Genomic DNA, 10,000 nt, shown 5'->3' on the forward strand with positions numbered 1-10,000 from the left:
ATACTAACTAGTTCGTTCCAGAGCACGGCCTCACGGAATTACCGATTTTTTCAGCTAATGTCCAAAGAAAATTGGGCAGACGTGCAACCGCATGAATCTTCAAAATAAGCACACTGTATGCGTTATTGTTAGTATCTCTAATTTTGAACTTCAAACTGCGGACTCCCTCATTTGGCTGCAGACTCCCTCTTTTTGAGGGTAAGGAGTCCGTTGGACTCCCGTGTTCAAAAGTTAATTTCTACCCCTGACATGCACAATGCACCCACAGGGCCATCCTTAAAAAATTATATGTTTGCTGTCCTCCGACCGATTAACGAAAATAGCCGCGACCCAAAAGTTTTTTTTTACATTTTGGGTTCCATATCTTTTATATTTTTTTTACATTTTTTATAGTTAAGACTGAAACACAAAGCATGTGTGGCAAACATGAGAACAGACTTAAAATAACTATTATGCCTCACAAAAAAATACCTACTTACCCACTAAAAAAATCATGGGTCGGGGGACAGCAAACAGAATTTTTTAAGGATGGCCCAGATGCACGTGCAAGTATGCATGCACTCAGATAAATGTAGATACCTCATGATCACGGTGAGAACAGCCCTGGGTAAATACCAACTCTTGCTATCACAGCCGATAAGTTCTTCCGCCAAGTTTTTTCCGATCATACGTTTGTGAATTTTCCCCACTCGTTGCTCCCTTTCAGCGCAACTGTGAATTCCCCGGTTACCTATCATCAGGAGTGAATAATAGCAAATTTGTTATTATTCAGCCCTGCTATCACATGTGCACGTACTAACACTGTTGTAGTAGTACGTCACCTAGCAACGTAATTTCTGCAAGTCAGTTCGCCAGTCGTGTTTTTTCACGTTTGCGGCATTCAAGTCGAATGGCATAAATACGTTTCTTTAGCCTAAAACCATCTTACGCCCCCCACCAAATGCATACCCATACGGGTTTTGCCTGGCTGGTTGGGTAATTTAAAAGTTGTGCGAGCCGACACAAACATTGTACTAACAGTGTAGATATTCTAACTGAAAATAATGCCATCGGGTCCCCACGTTAGCATAATTATGTGGTCGACTTTCTCGCCCCGTAAGACGCCACAGTCGGGCACGAAGCACGGCCCAAGGATATAAGAGCTGTCCACATTTGCACATTTGCACACTGAACACCAGAAGCACACTGTACTTAGCAAGGTACGTATCAGCAAAATAGGATTTGATGACTTAATTAACACCTATACCCGCTATCATACTTGTTCAATGAAGCCCTGCTTTTTGGCACACTGTCTACACACCACTCAGGGGCGGATCCAGCGGGGGGGTCGAGGGGGTCCGAACCCCCCCTTTTTTACCACAAAAAAAGGGGAAAAAGCATACACACACACACACACACACACACACACACACACACACACACACACACACACACACACACACACATCACAGACCAACACACCACACACACACACACACACACACACACCACACAGCACACACACACACACACACACACACACCACACACACACACACACGCCCCACACAACAACCACCACACCCACACACACACACACACACACACCACACACACACACACACACACACAACACACACACACACACACACACACACACCACACACACAACACACACACACACACCACACCAGAAACACACACACACACCACACACACACACACACACACACCACACACACACACCACACACACACACACACACACACACACAACACACACACACACACACACACACACACACACACACACACACACACAACAACACACCACACAACACACACACACACACCACACACACACACACACACACACACACACACACACACACACACACACCACACACACACACACACACACACACACACACACACAGCACACACACACCACACACACACACACCACACACACACACACACACACACACCACCAAGCACACACACACACACAACACACACCACACACACACAACAACACACCCACACACACACCACCACACACACACACACACACACACACACACACACTTCTCTTATATTGTTCCTTCATAAAAAAATCTTGTTTAGTCGCTAGTTTTTCTGATAAAGATTTACTGATATATATGATTAAATTCGGATATAAAAACCTAGAAAATGGGCAAAGAGGGAGTCCGCATGCGTCCGCCGGGCGAACCGGATCTAATAAAATTTTACATTCTAAGACATCAAAATACTGCTCAGGATGCTCTCAGAATGCACAAACCCCCCCCCCTAAGATGCCTTCGGCAAGCTTTTTAAAACACCAGAAAAAGTAAGTAGGGGGGGAAAAAAAAAGTCCCCTGTATTCTCCTGGACACCCCTTTTCAAAAATCCTGGATCCGCCCCTGCCACATCTGCTTGGCTGGGTCATTCATAGTTCGTGCAACCCTGCTCTGCGCGGTAGGCATCGACTGCAGGGAGAGAAATTAACTTTTGAACGAGGGAGTCCAATGGACTCCCTGCCGTAGCAAAATCAGGGAGTCCGCAGTCTAAAGCTTTCAAAACTAAAGCACACAACAACAATCAACGCGATGTGCCGTTATTTTGAGATTCATGCGCATGCACATCTGCCAAATTTTCTTTGGCATTTGCTGACAAAATACCAGGTAATTCCGTGAGGCCGTCGCTCGTGAAACGAAATTGTTTTAGTATTATGCCAAGCAGAATTTTTCAGGGAGTCCACACGGAGTCATATGTCAAATTCAGGCGAGGTCCGCAGTAAATCATGGAGTATTTGAGACTAGTTACTTTCGCACCTGTACTGGTAATTCACATACAACATCCCATAACTAGTACCGATTAGTATATCTAAGGAGTTCGTAACGGCCGCCATCCACTTTTAGGCCACCTAGTTATTCACGAGTGATGCCACAGATTTACTGCTGTATCATCAACTGATGACAGACTTTCCGTATATTAAGGAATGATGCAAAAAACCCTAACCCTATCCTACGTGATACTAGTTGATAACTTATATGACTTAGGTCGTTAGGGTTACAGGGAGCGATCTAGGTTTAAACTAAGGGGTTGGTTTACCTGAGGTGATTGGCTACACACCCAGCGTGCGGAAGGCCTTATGACTAGGGGTCCGGGGCCATTGAAACCCGTAAAGCTGCACCCACCCCCGGAAATTTTCGACACCCGACACTGGTTCTTTTTTTATTTTTTTCTAAGTAGGCCTACACTCACATTTCACTGCGGCAGCCCAAGGGGGGTTTAACCCCTCCCCCCCCCCCCCCCCCGTAGATCCAGCCACTGGGTTAGGGCTTTGCATCATTCCTTGATATACGGAAAGTCTGTGCATCAGTTGATGACACACAGAAATCTTGCGGAATCACTTCGTGATACCTAATTGGTGGCCTAAAGTGGATTTGCGCGCCGTTCGTAACTGCACAGTAGGTAATGTGATAGTGGCATATATATATAGTTGGCAACATCACAATCGCCCATCGTGGGTCGCCCCATCGACGTCATTGTAAACAAGTCTTCGGATGCTGGTAGCCTGATTGGCAAACTGTTTAAATAAATAAAATAAATGAATACGATTACCCTAACTCATTACGTCGTCTAACTTGTCAATTCTGGTAAGTTAGCCTAATGAGTAATGTTAATTGTTTAGTTATACTGTATATGTTTTACTCTAGACGTTGAATGAATACTATATCTTAGCCCGACCAGGCTGTGCGACGGATTGTCTATATAAATTGCTAAGTATTCTAATACTAATGCTAAGTATTCTAATCCTAGCAATACCGTTTCTTGGAGCTAACTATATCTATATTATAAAATAAGGCCACATACCGAAACCATCTCTGCACAAAGATGGGAGGATTTTTGTAGCAGACGAGACGATCTGACCAGCGTGGAAGACATGACGATCAACTAACTTAGTGAATGAGTGAATGAGTGAGTGAGTGACGGCGTGCTAATATTAAGCTAGCAGCAACAAGACAACAACTGCTGGTATGCCTGGCCGTCTGTCACTTATGTACGATTCACGCGAGCCTGGAGCAAATCACCAGTGTGCTAGTCTGGTTCCCTATCAATCGCTTCACAGAAAATACATCTGCTACTGTCGATTTGAAAAGGAAATGGTGCAAGTCTAACAGCGAAGTAGCTTATGGAATGAGCATCCTCGTGCGAGCCGCGAGAGGCAGCACGTACTTGTATTACATTGCATCACATTACATTACATTGCACATTGCATTGCAGTACATTGCATTGCATTGTATTGTATTGTATTGCATTGTATTGCATTGTATTGTATTGTATTGTATTGTATTGTATTGTATTGTATTGTATTGTATTGTATTGTATTGTATCTTGTATTGTATTGTATTGTATTGTATTGTATTGTATTTGTTAGTATTGTATTGTATTGTATTGTATTGTATTGCATTGCATTGCATTGAGTACGTTGTGTTGTGTTGTATTGCATTGCATCTTATTGTCATGTATTATATCAAATTACATTAAAAGTGGGTATGTATGTATATATATATGTATATATATATATATATATATTAATATATATAACGTGCTCGCGCACGCGCGGTGTGCCGGTGTCGCGTGTGTGCGTGTGTGTGTGCGTGTGTGTGTGTGTGTGTGTGCTGTGTGTGTGTGTGTGTGTGTGTGTTGTGTGTGTGTGTGTGTGTGGTGTTGTGAGTGAGTGTATGTGCGTGTGCGTGTACAGGGGCGTGTACTAGGATTTGGACCAGGGGGGGTCTAACCGTAACCCAAACTTGCGAGCACGCGAAGGGGTCTGCGCCCCCCCCCCCTAGAATTTTTTTGAAATATAGACCCCCTCAGATGCGTTTTCTGCGCGAGCAGGGGGGGGGTCGCGGACCCCCTGAATCCCCCCCCCTGTACACGCCCCTGGTGTATGTGCGCGCGCACGTGTGTATATACAACCTATGAGATCAAATGATTCTTTATTTGCACTTTTATTATATGTCTTATATCATGGGTCGTGTGAGGCGCGCATGCGTTATCGCGTGCGTACCGTGTGCGGTATATGCGTACGCGTGTACGTGTATGAGTGTGCATTCTGCTGCAGCACGTCTGTGCGAGCTACGGAAGAAACCGAATGCGTTTTAGTAACCGATAACAACCATTGTCAGGGGCGGCCGCCACAGGAGGCAGGGGGGGGGGGGGGCGGTCGCCCCCCCTATCTTTGCCCAAGAAAAAGAAAAGAAGAAGAAGGAAAAAGAAAAAGAAAACGAAAAAAGAAAAAAGGAAAGAAAAGAAAAAGAAAAGAAAAAGAAAAAGAGAAAAGAAAAAGAAACATCTTGCAAAATGTCTTGGCAAATGGATGGTGGGGTGGGGGTCACCCCCCCCCCCCCCCCATCATTTGCAAGAAAAGGTAAGAAGAAGCAAGATCTCTTGCAAATAATAGGGGCGATCGCCCAAAAATGAGTGATGTAACCTACAAGCTGGACCACTTTCATCGAAAAATCAAAAATTAAGTGTCGAAATTCAATCCACTATAAAACCTGTGCTTAATTTGATAATCGATGTCAAGTGTTATTTCCTTGGAGTCCAAGTTGGGACCATCATTTGTCGATGATGCTGTTTCCCGGCGCGGAAAGGTAGGCACACTTGAGGGTGTTAACAACTTATAAATTATAATTACACGTTCAGACTGACCTCTAATAATACTCTACATGCTATCTTATTTTTACCTCCGCCCACGGAGTGCGAGGGGAGGTTATGTAATCGGCGGCTGCGTCTGTGCGTTCGTGTACACGTTAGCGCGCGCGGCGCGCGCGCGCGCGCGCGCTGTGTGTGTGTGTGTGTTGTGTGTGTGTGTGTGTGTGTGTGTGGTGTGTGTGGTGTGTGTGTGTGTGTGTGTGTGTGTGTGTGTGGTGTGACGCGATGATATTTTAGCGCGTCAGCGAGCGAGCCAGCCACAGCCGGCTGCTGCTGACTGAGCGGCGAGCGAGCATACGCTGGCGTATATCGTGGGTTATTCGTGTGTTCGTGAGTCGTATGGCGTATGTCGCTGGCGGAGGTATGCTCTCTCCGTGAGTGCCCTCTGTCTAGTTTTAGTTAGTGTGTGTATGCGTGCGTGTGTGTGTGTGCGTGTGCGTATGCGTGCGTTCATCTCTCTCCGGGTCATGTTTTTCTCGCCTCTACATAATACAAGTATTATTATTGGTTCAAGTGCTACAGCATAGATTTTAAAGCAAATCACTGTTCCCCTCACAGTTCCGGAGACCCCCTCTTTTAAACGTGTCAGTTTCATAGCAATTGAATTTCAACGAAATCCTAGCTAGTTCGCGAGACCCCCATTTTCGAACATAGCCGGTTCCAGAGCATACCAAATTCACAAACATTAGTTTCCAGAAACCACCATTTTCAGGTCTGAGTTAGTTCCAGAGCCCCCCCCCCGCCATTTTTAACTTCGCAGTGGCACATACCAGATACCTACCATAATGTGCGGGTGAGTTCTTCCCCCCCCCCCTCCGCGGGTTTCATCTCCTTGTATATGTTGCTCCTGGTTCCCTGCACAATTTTTTTGTCAGCAATTTGAAGGGCTTTGATTAGCTAAACTCTGAGAACTTCCGCCGGACCCCTGCCCAGGGCTCTGCCCCTGGACCCCACCAGGGGCACTAAGGCGCGGGCCCCTGGCGGGCCGCGGATTCATCAACGTTGCGCAAAGTGTATTGGCTACACAGAGTTCTACGAAGTACGTACGCCAAGCTCGTAGGTGCGATTCATCAACGCGGCGTTATGCATCTCTGCCGTACGCAAATGTTGATGAATTCCAGTGTAAATCCACTACGCCATCGTAGCTGCTGGCTGTTGAGGGGCATGCCTAGCATAAACCAATCACGCTCTGCGACACATACCATATCAACCAAACTGACGCCTCTTTTGTATGTAAAACATATGGCTCTAGCTGTCTACAGGAGTGCTGGGGGATGTGATAGTTGTCCTCATTTTCGTTTGTATGATTGTGTTCAACACTCGATGAAAGCTCTGTACACGCCCCTGCATGGTTTCGCCCCCCCTCAGAAAATACCCTGGCGCCGCCCCTGACCTATGTATATATATATTCCGGTTATATTTGCAAAAACGTATAGCTAGTGTTATACGTATATCTTGGCGACAACGACGCTGTATTACAGATTCAGGTTACAATGTTAGAAGGTATTCCAGAGAAGAGGTATTCACGAAGCATGGGGAAGCGGTTTACGTCCATCCTAGACATCTATATAATACACGTACATTATTATTGTTATGTTATGTTCTCATACTTGTCGGTGTCCACTGCACTGGATATAGTGGCAATGTAGTGTAGCACGCTATTTTTGAATTTGTCGTAACGGTACGTTTACACCATATTGTCAGACTGATAAACACATTCTTCAATTAGAGTTTGATATAGGCCTAAGACATTTAATCGAAAATATTAAATCAGTTTTGCGTTTTTTGGTGGCTGTATGATGTGTATGATGTATGATGTATAATGTGTGGAAGTGACAAAGGTTGTCAGGTCCACATCGGTACTGTAATGATGGTTTAATGATTTACATGGATTCTGGTTATACTCGGTGCTGTGCGCATCACACTCCGAAACCAGCAATAATCCGTGCTGTGTGTTAATGATGGTTTAATGATTTACATGGATTCTGGTTATACTCGGTGCTGTGCGCATCACACTCCGAAACCAGAAATAATCCGTGCTGCGTGTTCATAATGATACGATATCACGGCTCAGTTTACGAAGGGAGGTATAAGAGAGCTCGCGCGGAAGAAACGGGGCTCTCGTCCTCACCCTCGTCTGTAGCTAGTTTTAGTGTGTAGTGCGCAATCTTTAGTTTAGCCTGTGTGATTTGTACGTGTTTTAGTGAGTATATAATATACGGTGAAACGGCAGTTTGTAATCTACATCAGTCTACTCTCATTTTTGTTATCGCATTCGGAAGTTTAGTCACGCAATTACACGGCGCACATAGCACGCAAGCTACCGCGCACAGTTGTCTGGCAGCAGAATTACCCAGCGACTACAGTAGCAAGTGCCTTCAGGGATAAACCCAATAAACAACAGGTGCATAATAATAATATGAGTGCAATATATGCTACTAGGGTTCGCGTGCATGTGGGGGAGACTCTTGTCTGTCTGTCTGCCAATCGGGAACCCTTGGACCATTCACAGAATAGCGCACTGTTTTCTAGGCATGACGGGAAGAGTCGAATGGGTTTTCCCATTGTCTGTCTGCCTGTTGACCAGCGTGACGTCAGTGGCTATCCACCACCATAGCCCAATCGCGCACACACATCCATGTATGCATGGCACATCCATAATACATTATTACAATGAAACTGAATAGCCTAACGCGTACGTCGACTGCCGTTACTTCTTTAGGTCGTTGGTTCGAATCCCATCTGTATATTTTTTTTATTTTTCTATTTTTCTATCTTTATCCATTTAACTATTTTTTTCCAATTAACGCAAATATTTACATGATTTATTTACAATTTTTTATTACATTATTTTTGTTTTAATTAAATTAAATTAAATTAGGGTTAGGGTTAGGGAGTAGGGCGTAGCACGCAACCACCAGCACCATCAGCAGGCTGTATCACTGATCTCTATAATAATATGAGAGCGATAAGCGAGGGAGATTAGAGAGATAGAGAGATAGAGATGAGAGAGCAGAGAAGAAGAGAGAGATGAGAGAACGAGAGAGAGAGACGAGAAACGAGCGAGAGAGAGAGCGAGAAGAGAGAGAGATGAGAGACGAGAGAGGAGAGAGAGGAGGAGGAGGAGGAGGAAGAGGAGAGGGAATAGAGGTGAGAGGAGGAGAAAGGATAGAGAGATAGAGCGAGAGAAAGAGCGGAGAGCGAGGGAGGAGGAAAAGAGCGAGAGCCCGAGGAGATGAGAGCGAGAGACGAGAGAGAGAGAGAGGGTGGGGGGGGGAGAGAGGAGAGAGGACGAGAGAGATGCGAGAAGAGAGAGAGAGAGAGAGAGAGAGAGATGAAGAGAGAGAGAGAGAGAGAGAGAAAGAAAGAGAGACCCGAGAGAGAGATATATAAAGAGACGGGAGTGCGGAGAGAGAGAGCCGACGTGTGCCGGGGAGAGAGAGAGAGAGAGAGAGAGAGAGAGAGAAGAGAGAGAGAGAGGGAAAGTGATATACCCCCCATTAGGAAGTCAAGCCATAGGGGCAATAACAATACATCACGACCTTGGATTTGGCATTTAGACAGCGACTCAATGCCCAGGCCTTTCTGGTATATCCACTTTCATGGCTGATTACGTGAAATGGATCGAACCGGTCGTACTGCCCAACCCGAAAACTCTACAATAGTGGGAATCACGTGCCACGAATCAGTTCATCATGCATGGCCAAAGCAGATGTTGTTTCTTTTGTATTCTTCTTGCCAGTGCAGCTTTATTTTTTATTTTTTTCACATCAGCTTATGTACATTTCACGTGATGCTGATATGCAGAGCGACGGCAAGCGGATGGCACGCACACACACACTCCAAACACTACGTGCACACATACTAGTGGGGTACGTTACGCCCAAAACCTTTTTTTTTTTTTAAAGTGTTTTTAGGGGGGCTCACTTGTATTTCTTATATATCATATCTGACTTATTCGGTACAAAAAGGTGCAATATCAGGAATGACTGAGGTTTTTTTTAGGATGAACTATTACATTTATGACATCTGACTTTTCATAGCAAAATGTGTAGCTAAATGAATTCCAAACACGGCGCACTGTTGAACAGGGTGCATGGGGCCGTGGGAGGGATCCAGATGATGGGTGCGCCATAAGCATATTAGAATATCAGGAGTGTATAGATAGGGGAGTGTATGATATATAATATATATATAATATATACTATATATTATTTAAATACTATAATCTAATTTAATTTTATTATATATTAATATATACTATATAATCTATATATAATATATTATATATATATA

General features: G+C 44.7%; 1 long non-coding RNA gene across 2 annotated transcripts in view; it reads right to left on the reverse strand.

Annotated features, from left to right (window-relative positions):
* The window catches only part of LOC106814486, a 27,564-nt gene that overhangs the window by 10,941 nt on the left and 6,623 nt on the right, over positions 1 to 10,000 (reverse strand). Inside the window, exon 1 of one of the 2 annotated variants that reach the window (XR_001394614.1) lies at positions 3,857 to 4,023. The exons of the other annotated variant lie outside the window; for it this stretch is intronic. This is a non-coding gene — a long non-coding RNA (uncharacterized LOC106814486). Of the gene's footprint in view, positions 1 to 3,856; positions 4,024 to 10,000 lie in introns of those variants that run through there. 2 annotated transcript variants of the gene reach the window in all.

Source organism: Priapulus caudatus, unplaced genomic scaffold (genome assembly GCF_000485595.1).
Source record: "Priapulus caudatus unplaced genomic scaffold, Priapulus_caudatus-5.0.1 Scaffold930, whole genome shotgun sequence".
In the NCBI taxonomy this organism is placed as follows: Eukaryota; Metazoa; Priapulida; class Priapulimorpha; order Priapulimorphida; family Priapulidae; genus Priapulus; species Priapulus caudatus.